We start from the raw sequence: 13,729 nt of genomic DNA on the forward strand, positions 1-13,729 counted from the left end.
CTGTAATGATGATTAGGTTACTTCGTGTTTGTGGCATCACCAATATATATGGGGCTTTACAGAATTTCATAACAGAAAGAAAGACAGGTCCCTGCCTCCTAGGAATCTGCAATCTCAGTTAGCAATGAGCATGAGTGTGCATTTGCAGATGTCATTCCCACCCTCGAAAGACTGCTCCATAGTCCTGAGCATGTAGGGAACAGGCTGTGGCCAGTTCCTCGATTCAGTCAGCCTGGCATTCCAGGGTTGTTGTGTGTTTTGTTGGCTGAAGCCCAGAAATCGACAGCAGCAACTTCTCTCCTCTCTCTATTTTTTTTTTTAGATCTTAGGTGCCAAATGGAAAATATTGGGGAGGGTTGTGGGGGGGGGTTAACTGAGCATCATCTGCTCTCTGGCAGCCTCCTCAGGCAAGTTATGTCAGCAGCAGCATCGCCTCTGGGCCTTATTCAGTGACATCCTGAGGCTATTAACAGGGAGCCCAAGCTGTCAGTCTTGCCAGATGCGATGGTCTTTTTGACTCGCCTTCCTGCTTGCGCTGCTCAGTATCTCTTGCATTTCAAACTGAAAATGCCTCTTCAGTGCATGTGGAAGCTCTCCCCTGCATCCCGTAGCACACAACCAGATTCTAGTCTGAGTGTCTCCTTTAGGGATGGACCTCAGTGGTTACAGCAAGCATCCCCCTGACAGACAAAGGGCTTTACAATTACAGCTGGGGTGGAGGCCTGTCAGTGGCTCCCTATTTTAAATCAATATCTCAGAAATGTGCCTTTCCGCTCCCTCCCTGTCTCTGCAGTTCATCCCTCGGCCCTGACAGCCCCTGCCCCCAGTTCCCCTTTGTGGAAGAGCAACGCTCTACGCAGGCAATCTGAGAGGTGGTGTGTAGTAGGACAACAGATTGTACAGCATGTTTGGACAGGCACAGAATGTTCCCTTGATGGAAGGAAAGCACTCTGCAAATGCTTATGAGATTCTTTGCTTGTAGGCTGTATTTCAAGACTTCTTCCCACTTGCAAGTGGACCAAAATTGGGGTGATATGCTCAGAACTTCTGGTCCCAGTTATTAATTTGGTGGCTGCATTTTGCACAAGCTGCAGTTTATGAACAGTCTTCCCCCGAAGAGTGCACTACAGTCATCTAACTTGGAGGTTACAAGAGCATTACTGAAACCAGGCTGTCCCTGTCCAGATAGGGGCATAGCTGGGCCACCAACCTAAGCTGGTAGAAGGAACTCAACTCCATGTAATTGAGGCCGGCTGAGCCTCAAGTGACAGTGATGGCTCTAGGAGATGGCTCCCCTGATGGCTCCATGATGGCTGAGGTGGTTCTCTTCCCCAGTACCCAGAAGCCCCACAATTCAAGATCTCCTATGGCTAGTACAGGGTGAGGCAGAAGGCTATTTTCTCCAGAGAGGATCATGGAAAGAAATGTGGTTTGTTCTTTTTTTAAAAAAAAAAAAAATGGCAACAACAAAGGCTCCCAGAAGAGGCCAGAAAATAAGTTGGAGGCTCAATGTGAGTTGTAGGTTGCTTCTTGTAGAGATGGAACTACAGAAAATAGCAAGAATACACCATGCCTTGGAGGTTCATAGAGTCATAGCATTGGAGGGGCTCTTTTAAGCCATCTAGTCCACTACCACCCCTGCTTGATGCAGAAAATCCAGAGCTATTTTTTCCAACAGATGTCTGTCAAGTCTCTGCTTGAAGACCTCCAGTAGGAGATCCACATGCACTGTAATTGGTTCTATTGCATAATCAGAGTTCCTGATCATGTGGAGGATCATATGAACAAGAGCAGGACTGATTATGGAAGGTGCCAATCAGATAGAGCCTGTGGTATTGCTGAGAAAACACATACACTGAGACAATTTCCCCAGACCCAGAATCCCCAAAGGCATTTTGTGACTGTTTTCAAAATGTTTGCAGGGTTTCTTATGTGAAGGATGACTGTATATTTGTGGACAACTGAGCCAGTGTTTGATTTGCTATGAAGTTGTGTGTTTGTGTAGCCCTGTTCAGATGTTATGTCCAAACAGGATATATGAATAGGTGTAAGCGGCATGGGATCATGCACCTGGCCCCCACATCCCTGCATGCACCAGCCCCGCCCCATTAATCCCTGCCCTCCCCATGTTGAGCATGGAGCAGAGATATTGGATAAATCCATTGGGGGGGTGGAGTTTAATGAGTTTTCCTAGGTTCTGCCCTTCAGACTTCATTCCGGTTCCCACTGCAGAGGCCAATTAGATTGTAAGCCTGCGGGTAGGGGCTGTGTTCATTGACTGTAAGCCGCTCCTGGAGCCTTTTTTTGGCTGAGGAGCGGGAGAAAAATACAATCAATCAATCAATCAATCAATCAATTTGATCTGTGGCAAATCAGGAAAGTTTGCAGATTTTCCAGGCATTTAGCACATCCCCTCCCCCTTTGTGGGTTCTGCAATTTGCACAAATGTCTGAGCACTTTGTGCAAATTACAGCCAAATTTCCACCAATTGCTCAGGAATTTCCACAAATTGTGAAACCTGCAGGGGGGAAATGTGCAAAAAAAAAAAAGTTCTCAGAGTTTGGGGAAGACCTGCAGCTCGACCTGCAAATGCAAATCGAGTTGTACATGCTGCAGAACTCCATCAACTAAAAAAAGAACTGGATTTCCCAGTAGCAGACATCCTTAGTGGGGAGGTGTTTAGGGGCTTCTGCCCATGTTTGCTTAAACGTGAGTACAAGTTCCTTCCACGATAGGGACTCCGGCTGAAGCAGGTTCCCCAATCACATGGACTCCCGCTTCAGACCTTGCTCCTCAGTGTCATGTTCCTTCGTCCTCCCCCTTCACAACCAACAACTCCAGGAAACGAGGCTTCAGACAAACACTACTTTATTCATAAATGACTAGCTTCTTTACAAATGTAGGTTCTAGGAAACTCTCAGGTTTTGCATAGAATCAGGTAATCCACACATCTATGAATATCAACACAGAAGATGAAGTAGAAGTTAGAGGAGTTGCCAGCAGACTGGGCATGAACTTCACGGCCAGACTTGCTTCGCAGGGATGCCCTTCCCTTAAGGTGGCTCCCTCCTATGTTGGCTTCTACAAGAGGCCAACCTGGTGGAGCGTCCGAGCCCTGCCCCTAACTTTTCCCGCTTCACTCTGTGACAGACTGTAGCATCCCTCAAGTCATGCCCCTCGCCCTCCTCCTCCTCCGAAATTTGAGTTCTCATGATGGAGGAATGGGGGAGCCATTCAGCCTGGGCCATCTGTGTGTCAAGGTCTTGGAAAGAAGGTCTCACTATATCTGGGCTCACTAGGGAGAGTGCCTCCCTCTGTTTGGGCTGTTCCCATTCTGAGTCTGAATCAGACATCTCCACATGCTTAGATTCATTCCTGTCACTCAGCTTGACAAGGTTGGGAACACAAAGGGCAACACTGGGTCCATTGAGGTGGGTCCATTGGGGGTGGTCCACTGGGTTGGGGCCAACATGCACAGCCTTAGGGCCCCTTACACCAGTTTCTATCATCTGCTTGGGTATAATGTCTGAACAGGACTTGAGTGTAAGGAAAATTACCCAGATAGTGAGGTCCTGGCATAAGCCTTTGTTAACAGGGTTGTTGTTGTTGTTTATTCATTCAGTCACTTCCGACTCTTCGTGACTTCATGGACCAGCCCACGCCAGAGCTTCCTGTTGGCCGTTGCCACCCCCAGCTCCCCCAAGGTCGAGTCCGTCACCTCCAGAATATCATCCATCCATCTTGCCCTTGGTCGGCCCCTCTTCCTTTGGCCTTCCACTTTCCCTAGCATCAGCATCTTCTCCAGGGTGTCCTTTCTTCTCATTATGTGGCCAAAGTACTTCAGTTTTGCCTTTAATATCCTTCCCTCAAGTGAGCAGTCTGGCTTTCTTTCCTGGAGTATGGACTGGTTTGATCTTCTTGCAGTCCAAGGCACTCTCAGAATTTTCCTCCAGCACCACAGTTCAAAAGCATCTATCTTCCTTCGCTCAGCCTTCCTTATGGTCCAGCTCTCGCAGCCATAGGTTACTACAGGGAATGCCATTGCTTTAACTATGCAGACCTTTGTTGTCAGTGTAATGTCTCTGCTCTTAACGATTTTATCAAGATTTGTCATTGCTGTCCTCCCAAGAAGTAAACGTCTTCTGATTTCCTGGCTGCAGTCAGCATCTGCAGTAATCTTTGCGCCTAGAAAGACAAAGTCTGTCAGTGCCTCCACGTTTTCTCCCTCTATTTGCCAGTTCTCAATCAAGCTGGTTGCCATAATCTTGGGTTTTTTGAGATTTAACTGCAACCCTGCTTTTGCACTTTCTTCTTTCACCTTTGTCATAAGGTTCCTCAGCTCCTCCTCACTTTCAGCCATCAAAGTGGTATCATCTGCATATCTGAGATTGTTAATGTTTCTTCCAGCGATTTTAACTCCAGCCTTGGCTTCATCAAGCCCAGCACGTTGCATGATGTGTTCTGCATACAGGTTGAATAGGTAGGGTGAGAGTACACAATCCTGCCATACTCTTTTCCCAATCTTAAACCAGTCCGTTGTTCTGTGGTCTGTTCTTACCGTTGCTACTTGGTCGTTATACAGATTCAGGTTGTATCCATCTTAATCCTGAGCAAAGTTATTTCCTCAGTGAAGAAGGTCAATGTGGTTGTGTGGCTTAACTTCTTCAATATGAGGCCACGACTCCGCCTGCGTTCCAGTTGGGAAATGAAATATTGGCCATGTACATGAAGAAATAGTATGTTCTGTTATCACATCGCTCTTGAAAAAACATCAGATCTTTCAGATTCCCTCCCTGTCTTGTTTTATAGCTGGCAGTTCCTGCTTTGCATAACATTTCAATAAACTTTATATAAAAAATACCCTTCGAAATGAGAAGAAATTAAGAAACAGTGTTTCCCCTGCAGAACAGCCATCACACTTTCAAATGGGCCTCCCCCCCACCCCCGCCCACAGGAGAGGCTGTTCAGACACAACCTTCAAACCAAAAATCCATTTATTGGAATGTATTTCCATTTAAATCAATCTCTCTCTTTCTTTTCTCAGAAGACTTTTTTGAGGTGAAGCAGTGCCGAAAGAACAGAAAGAGATGTATGTTCCAAGGGCAGATCCAGGCCTGGGGTTTTGATGGGAGGCTTACCAGAAAAAGAGCAGTTTCCAATGTATAAGACCACCAGACCACATACCGTTTCCCCAGCCTCAATCTACTGGCAGTTTGGCAGGACCAACTCCAAATGTGTAGGGGCCCTTGGCAAAGTGAGTGCTCCTTCCTGCAATTGTGGACTGGATCTCCTGAGGGTTTCTTGGGATTCATGGGTTGGGGGGTCCTTTGGCTGCTCCTAGCAGTCAACTCCCAGCAGCTGTCATGTTTTTTTCTACACAATACCCTGGAAGCTTGATTGATTTGGGGGTGGGGGGAACTTGTTTCAGCCCATCAGTTGGGAGAGGTGAAACTCAGCTGTCCCGATGTAGGGATGGGAGATCACCAAACTTGCACAACTAGTTTTCAGAGCTTGCTCAGGGAGAGGAAAAGGTGTATACGAGGGTGCTTCCAAATAGAACCCATGGCTCTCAAAAGGTTCCATCACTCTGCACCCTCACTTGGGATGCCCTTGCTATAAAGCATAAGTATGGCAGTAGGTTCTGGGAGAGGTGTTAGTCTCCCATTCCTTGTTGTGTGCCATGTTTAAAGGGAGCCCCAGTCCTCAGGAACATGAAGCTATGTCACTCTGACTTTTCAAGTTCAAAAAAATGTCTAAGGATGGCCCCTGGTGGACTCACTTGATGTTTGGTTTCAACAGTGCCATCTCATTTACTGGCCTCTGGTGGCCTTCCAGAGACTTCATGCCCTGCTCCATGTTTCATCTGCTCTGGGTGACGCCTCAGGTGGGGAGGCCCAGTGTGGGACAGGTGGCTTGAACAGGAGCAGTTCTCACACCATGGCTGGCACCGCAAGTACCTGCCTGGGACTTGACTTCAGGAGGACCACAGAGAGCAGTCCTGCAGCCTGAGCATCAGCAAGGCATCTCGGCACCAGCTCGGAGTAGAACTGGCCTCTTGAAATTCTCCACCCTGTTTCTTGGCAAAGACATTGGAGGGACATTTTCACCAAATTTCTCCAGGGGAAGGAGAAACTCTCAGTTTCTCAGAGGTGGGGCTCACCATTAGCAGTGGTCGTGACACAGCTTCCTAGTTTTCCTCAGGGTTTTGTTTGTTTGTTTTTTGCAGCAACAGCAGCAAATCTGTTGGCAGATTTGTCACCATTTTCCACCCTTCACCATGTCCCATACCTAATGTTATTCAAGGCCATTGTGTGGGAGGGGGAAGGGGGCACCACAAAAGTAGTGGAGAAAGTTGGGCGGTGGCCAAGAGTGCAGTGGGTGCGTGTGTGTTTTCTTTCTGTTACACATCTCTCCATTGCTTTGCAGTCACTCAGGCTGCCTGCACTTGCTAATCCCAAAAAGCCCTATTGGAGAAATTACCTCACGATGTCTTCCCCTGGGCTTTTAATTGAAATCCAGGAAGCTGAGAGGACAACAGGCTGCCAGATAGATGAGTGTACAATGAAAGTGGAGAATCATGCACACTCCTTATTTACCTCATAAGTAAGGTAAGCAAAAGAACCCTGACCTAGGGATGTCACGGGTGTCTGTTTGGGGCTTGAAGCTTGGCAATTTCTTGCTGGCTTAGCCCCCCTCCCCCAGACACCAATCTGTGGGTCCCCATGCTTACCCAACTCACCATGTGCCCAGTTGGGCAAGCGCGGGGATCCCCGACCCCTCCCGAAACACCATTTTGCATAAAAATGGCAGCTCGGATTTTTACGGAAACGCCCATTTTGCATAAATGGCAACTGTAAAGAACCCATTTATGTAAAATTGCAGGGGCATGGCTTCCCACTCCCTTGCCGAGCTGCCATTTTGAATAGAAATGGCCGCATGGCAAGGGAGCAGAGGCCGGATGCTGCTCGCTGGGTGCCCATGGACTATCCGGCGGCTATCTGCATGCAGTGAGCTGGCTGAGGTGGCTGGCAGAGGTGAGGTGAGCAGAGCTCAAGGTAGGATGAGGTGAGTTAGCCCATCCCTAGCCTAAACCAAACCCATGAGAATTTCTCCAAAATTTTCTTCTTGAATCAATTTCTTTTTGAAAGTAATTTCTTTCTTTTAAAATCAAATTGAATGAGAATGATCAGGAAAAAATGTAGAGGAATTTGTTGGCGCAGCGCTAGGGAGTAGAAATTGGCAGGTATGCCTTGCCTAGACAGGCCAGAAGAGTCTTTCTGAAAGCTCCCTCCCATCACGTGCTGCGTGTGGCTGGGAAAGGCCCAGTGGGCTTTTCCCGTAAGCTTTGGCTTCTCCTGCGGGTTGAAGGTTAGAAGACTGAGGAGCAGGTTAAGCATCCTGTTCACTTGAGGGGTCTGAAGTCTACTCCTCAGATTCAGGGGGCAATGGCACTTCCTGGGAGGGGGGATCAGCTGAATAAGATAGGAGATCCAAGGCAGGAGAACCAAGGACTGGTTCTGGTGCCTCCTCAGTCACCTTCTCTGGAGGTTTCAGTCTCCAAGGGCTCTTGGGCCTGGACTTCGGCATTTAACCCCACCCTGCAATTTTGCAGTAAAAGCAAGAGCAGACCTGGCTGCCTCATCCCTGGAAGGGTAATATGTCTGCCAGGAATAATTGTCTTGGATCACCCCTTCACCCCTTCCCACCATGACCACCATGGGTGTGGGGGGGTACCAATTTCCCTTTATCAAATATTGGAAAACCTGATTCCACATCGCTTCTTTGTGAGGTCGTCTTCACGATTATTCATACAAAAGGCTCAAAAAAAGGAACCACCACAGAAGTTGTCCAAACAAGAAGCTAAGGAAGCCTTTTATTCTCCCTCTAATATCTCTCATCATTTTGCTATGGAAGGGAAAAAATAACTTGCAACTTCAGCACCTAATTCCATAAAATTATCTGTCAAAAGTTGATATTTAATTCCCTAAGCTTGCATTTCTTTTGTAAGATCTTGGAATATTAGGCTACATTTACCATTAAATACTTTCTTTTTCTTTTCTTGTATATGTCAAAAATTTATCTCTATTACCCACAAAGTGGGGAAAAAACTTTAAACTGTTCCAGCTGAGGCTAGTTCAAACCAGAGGCTTCCTGCTGTTTTCATACAATATTCTCCACAGAATGGGGCAACCCAGAGTCCTGATTTTGCATTTATGTGAGTGAATAACTTTATGCCAGCAAAGGAACTTTATTTTTTTGCTAAGTTCCAGGGGAACTTCCTCGAAGTTAGATTTTTTTTTTCTTTTGCCTATGCCTCTTTCAAAATGGAGAGGCGTGTGCTGATAATTGGAAGTTTTCCTTCCAATCGCCTTACTACACCTTACCTAATCAGTCGGGGCCATCACGTATGCCAAGCTGAGGCAAAAACATGTGTCTGGACTGAACCACTTTGGGCTGGAGGTGGGGTCTCACATAACTGATTCTCTGTATGCAGACAGCTAGCATTTCAGGGACAAGACTAGTCTAGAACCCATCTCCAAAGCAGAAGGAGGTGATAATGAGTAGAGTGTCCTTGTGTCCAGGGAGATGGTATTCAAGCAGTTCTGGATGGGGTTGCAGTCCCCCTGAAGGAGCAAGTTCACAGCTTGGAAATGGCTTGGACACTGGAAGCTCAGATACCAGCAGCAACATAGAGCGCCTTCCACCAGCTGTGTCTTGCTGACCAGACATGGCCACTACTGGATAAATACACTCTAGCTGAGACTTCCCCAACCTCTTCACCATCCAGATGTCTTGGGCTACAAATTCTATCATCCCCAGCCAGCATTTGTTTATTTTATTTATTTATTTCATTTCTATACTGCCCAATAGCCGAAGCTCTCTGGGCGGTTCACAAAAAAAGTATGGGGAAGGATAGAGCGCTGTGATTAGGGATGTACAAGTTTTGTTTAATCTGTTCCATGTGTGTTTCCCAGATTGCCAGGCATCCTTCATTCCATCGTCCACTCATTGATGGATTCAGATATTTTCCCCCTCTGGAAACGTACGCAAAAAAAACATCCAGTGCAATTGACATAACTTTTGCTGATGTGCAATATTTTGTGTAATTTTTTAGTGCTACAGAGCAGAGCCCAAAGAGAGATCAGAGATGTATAAAACGTGTGTGTGTGTGTGGGGGGGGGCATTTAAAAGGCATATATATTCACATTTTTTCTACATACTTTCGTACTTTACTGGAGCCCAGGCGAGGCAGATTTAACACCTCTGCTCTAGAAACACTCCATACATCTCACTGGTTACCTTCCAGTAAAAGAGTTCTGGAACAGAGTCAATGATATACTTATTCACCAGCCAGAAGGAAGCAGTACAATAATTATAGCTGATGCTGTTGGAGAATTTCTCCTCCCCTCGGAGAAATTTGCTGAAATTCTCCCCCCAGTTTCTCTCCCCTCAAAGATGCTGGAGAATTGTGCACAGCTCTAGTAAAAACTGCACAAAAGCTGGGCAGCCAGAAAATGATTGGTAGTTGGGGGAAAGGGGGCATCGCCATCTTGGGAATGCTGGGGGGCTGCTGGATTGGGGGCCCAGGCTAACCAGATCTGGTCACTGGGCATAGGGGGTGATGAGGGGTACCTTTCATTGTCTTCGACTGATTCCACAGCTATGCCCCTATTTGGAGAAAATAGAACTTGCCACTAGGGATGTATGAAATACCTTACCTCCAGTCCGCCGGGGGTCCGTGGGGGTGGAGGCAATCTGTTTCTCCCCCTAGAATCCTTGACAGTGGGGAGGTGATCCTTTCCTCCCCCCCAGAACCTATCCAGGTGGGCTCCGCTTCAAAGCCCGCCAGCTCCGCAGGGCTGGAGAAAGTTGATACAGCTGGCAGCCATTGCCGTGCCGTATCTCTGTGTAAGTCAGTCCCCCAGATGTGGGTGCCATTTGCAGCTGTAAAGCTGGTCATAAAGCTTAGTCCCTGTTCACGAGATAGGCTACGTAGGGATGTACGAAATTGGCGTTACCTGGCTCCGCCGGGTTCTTCTGTGGGGGGGAGGTGCTCCGTCCCTCCCCCCGGAATCCTCGCTGCGGGGGGAGGCACTCTGCACCTCCCCCCCAGAATCCGGGCCGGCCAGCTCCACTCTGTGGGGATTCCGCAGAGCCGCCAGCCGGCTCCGCCAGTAGCCGGACATCCGGCCGCTGGCTAGCAGGGACGCAAATGGCAGCAGCCATAGCCACCGCCGTTTGCATCCCTGTAGTCAGCCGTGATAGGCTACGTAAATCTTTACGTAGCCTATCACGTCTGACTTTTTAAAAAAAAAGCGCATATGCAAATGGTGGCAGCTATGGCCACCGCCATTTGCGTTCCTTATTTTGGCCCGTCTTAGTCTACGTAAATATTTACATAGACTAAGACGGTGAAAATAAGGGGAACACAAATAGCGTAGCGGACGCCATTTGCGGCCGTAAAGCTGGTCGATTAGCCAAAATGCAGCCGAAAATGGCTGCATTTAGGCTAATTGACCAACTTTACAGCCGCAAATGGCACCCACTACGCCATTTGCATCCGGGGACTGACTTACACGGAGATACGGCATGGCAATTTCTGCCAGCCGTATCAACTTTCTCCAGCCCTGCAGAGCTGGTGGCCAGCTCCGCAGGTTTGATGTGGACAGGGATCGGATCCGGACAGATCCTATGGGGATGTGGAGGTGAGTGATCCGTTCTGCCACGGACTCCGGGGGGCTGGATTCTTTAGAATTCAGCCTCATTGGAGTCCGTGGCGGAACTCTCTGCCATCCCTACTTGCCACATGCATCCATACACTTGTTACAATCCAGACTGGACTACTGCAATGCGTTCTACATGGGGCTACCGGTGAAGACCATTCAGTCACTTCAGCTAGTACAGAATGCAGCTGCCTCATTGCTTGTGGAGACAGGTGATTGGAGCTTAGAACACCAATTCAACACCAGCTGCATTGATTCCAATTCTCAAAGTGCTTGTGGCCACCTTTCAGACCCGAAATGGCTTGGGACCAGGTTAAGGGACAGACTGCCTGCGCCCATGGGAACCTGCCTGGCCAGATGGGTTAAGAGTGGCTCCTAGGGATGTCATGAGTGCCCATGTATGGGGTGGAGTCTGACGGACCCCCCCCCGCTTGGCCCCCTGGATGTGGCTCACCAAGCCCCTGTCCCTGCCTGATGACCTGAGCGAGCAGCCAGGACTTACTGGCCCCACCCGCGAGTGTCCACAGCCATCTGTCCTCTGTGTGAGTCACCATTATACATAAAAATGGATACTTGCTATTTTTTAAATCTTAAAAAGAATTAAATCTTGCACACAATGGCCGGCGCTTTCTGGCCATTTAATTTAATTTACAAAAAATAGCAAGTCGCCATTTTTATGTATAATAATGGCTACTCACACAGAGGACAGATGGCTGTGGATGCTCGTGGGTGACTCCCGTGGCTGGGTGGATGTTGGTGAGGCAAGGATGGAGACTCGACGAGTGAGTCCTGGCCATGCGAGTGGGGGCAGTGGTTCTCCAAGCCCCCAGCCAACCTGGACCAAGGTGGGTTCATCCATCCTTAGTGGCTCCTGTACCCTGCTCCCCTGCATGCCAATGCTACCCTTCAGGCTGGCAGACACAAGAGGCAAGACCTTTTTGGTGTTGGTGCCATCACTGTGGAGCTCTCTTTCATGGAGAATTCATCCGACCCTATCGCTTTGTAGTTTTAAAAGCCTGTTTAAAGTCCTGGTTGTTTGCATCTGCTTTTACTGATTAAAATTTGGAATTATCCCAGACTTCTAAAATGCCATTTTTCTTTCTAAGTGTTGCTGCTTTTATTGTCTTATTGATGGATTTAGATTAGGGGTGGGGAACACATGGCCTGCAGGACTCGTGCACCACCACCACATCCCAGCCATTTTTGCATCTCTTTCTACTACTGTGTGGCAGCAGCAGCAGCAAAAAAAGGGAGCCTTAGGCATTTTGCTGCATGTGGTGAAGGACAAGATTCCAGGCACAGAAGCTGACCAAAATGGCAGCTAGGGATGTCAGAGAATTTCACCACGAATCTCGGGGAGGCCGAATGCCAGTGCATTCAGCCCCCCGAAATCGGTGGCGAAATGTTCTGTCACCCCCCGGGACGGGACTTACCTTGGGCGAATCCTCCTGGCGGCGGCGGCGACTCCAGCGGCGGTGGGGCGGCGGTGCGGCGGCAGTGCGGCGGTGGTGTGGCGGCAGCTGGTCTTCCGACTGGCTGCCGCCACCGCCATTTCCAGTAAAAAAAAAAAGAAAAGACCCTATGCTATTTGTGTTCCCCTTATTTTCGCCGTAGTCTACGTAAATATTTACGTAGACTAGACGTGCCAAAATAAGGAACACAAATGGGTGCCGCCATTTGCGTATGCACGGGTTTGTTTGTTTTTTAATTCAGCCATGATAGGCTACGTAAACATTTACGTAGCCTATCACAGCTGACTGCAGGAACACAAACGGCGGCAGCTACGGCCACCGCCATTTGCGCACCAGGCCGGCCAGGATTCGGGGGGGAGGGACAGAGGGCCTCACCCCCCCCGGCCAGAATTTCGGGAGGGAGGGACGGAGCGCCTCACCCCCCCGGCCTGAATTTCGGGAGGGAGGGACGGAGCGCCTCACCCCCCTGGCCAGAATTTCAGGGGGAGGGACGGAGCGCCTCCACCCCACCTCAAATCAATTTCGTGAGAAGGTAAGTGACTTTCGTACATCCCTAATGGCAGCTGAAACTTATTTCAGTTCTGACAAAGGGAGAGAATCACTCATAGGGCAGGAGGCTGGTTTAGGAAGTGCAGGGCAGCCTGCTTGACCTCCACATCTCTGTCCCCTAACACCTTACCAGTACTACAGAACCACCCCTAATTATCTGCCATCCGAGGCAGCTGCCTCAGTCTGCCTCATGGTCGGGCTGGCTCTGCTCCATCTAGGAATGCTGGAGAAATCCGCCACTGACTCAAATGAGGCTGGAATCCAAAGAATCCAACCTCTGGAGTCAATGGCAGAGCAGCCTCATTCACCTCTGGGTATGGAGGAGTTCCCGCGAGGCAGCTATAAAATGTGATAGGCTAATGGCAGCTGCCATTAGCTTATTGCAGGAAAGTTACAGCCATAAATGGCGTATTGTATGCCATTTGCAGCCATAAAGCATTTACTTTTACCTAAATATAGCCATAAAAAGCTGCAATTTAGGTCAAAGTCAGGGCTTTATGGCTGCAAATGGCATAAAAATACGCCATTTACTGCTGTAATTTTTCCACGATAGACTAATGGCAGCTGCCATTAGCATACCGCATTTTATAGGAGGCCAGAGAGCTACTCTGCCAAGTTCAGCGAATGCAGCAGGGCTCTGGAGGACTCCGCAGGGCCCCAAGAGGCCTGAATTGCTCCACAACAGACCTCCCCTGGACTAGACAGTGCGGGGTTCGTACATCCTGTTAATCTGGTACTAAAAGTGCTAACAAAGAGTAAAGATGGCTGATTTGACCTGGAATGGTAGAAGAACCTGTGTGAGGGTTTGGGGGAGACCTACAATAAGAACCTCTAAAAGACCCCAGACTCGTAACCAGTTTTATATTCCAGACTCTTGACCTGGGGGTGAGAAGACCTTGAAATCTGATTCTATGCTAAATGATGTTATTCCAGTAACGGAGACTCTAACTAAGATTTTGCAGGACTGTCTTTGAAGAAAAGGAG

This window comes from Heloderma suspectum, chromosome 2 (assembly GCF_057233095.1).
Source record: "Heloderma suspectum isolate Gila_16-S chromosome 2, 16-S_ref, whole genome shotgun sequence".
NCBI classification, from domain to species: domain Eukaryota; kingdom Metazoa; phylum Chordata; class Lepidosauria; order Squamata; family Helodermatidae; genus Heloderma; species Heloderma suspectum.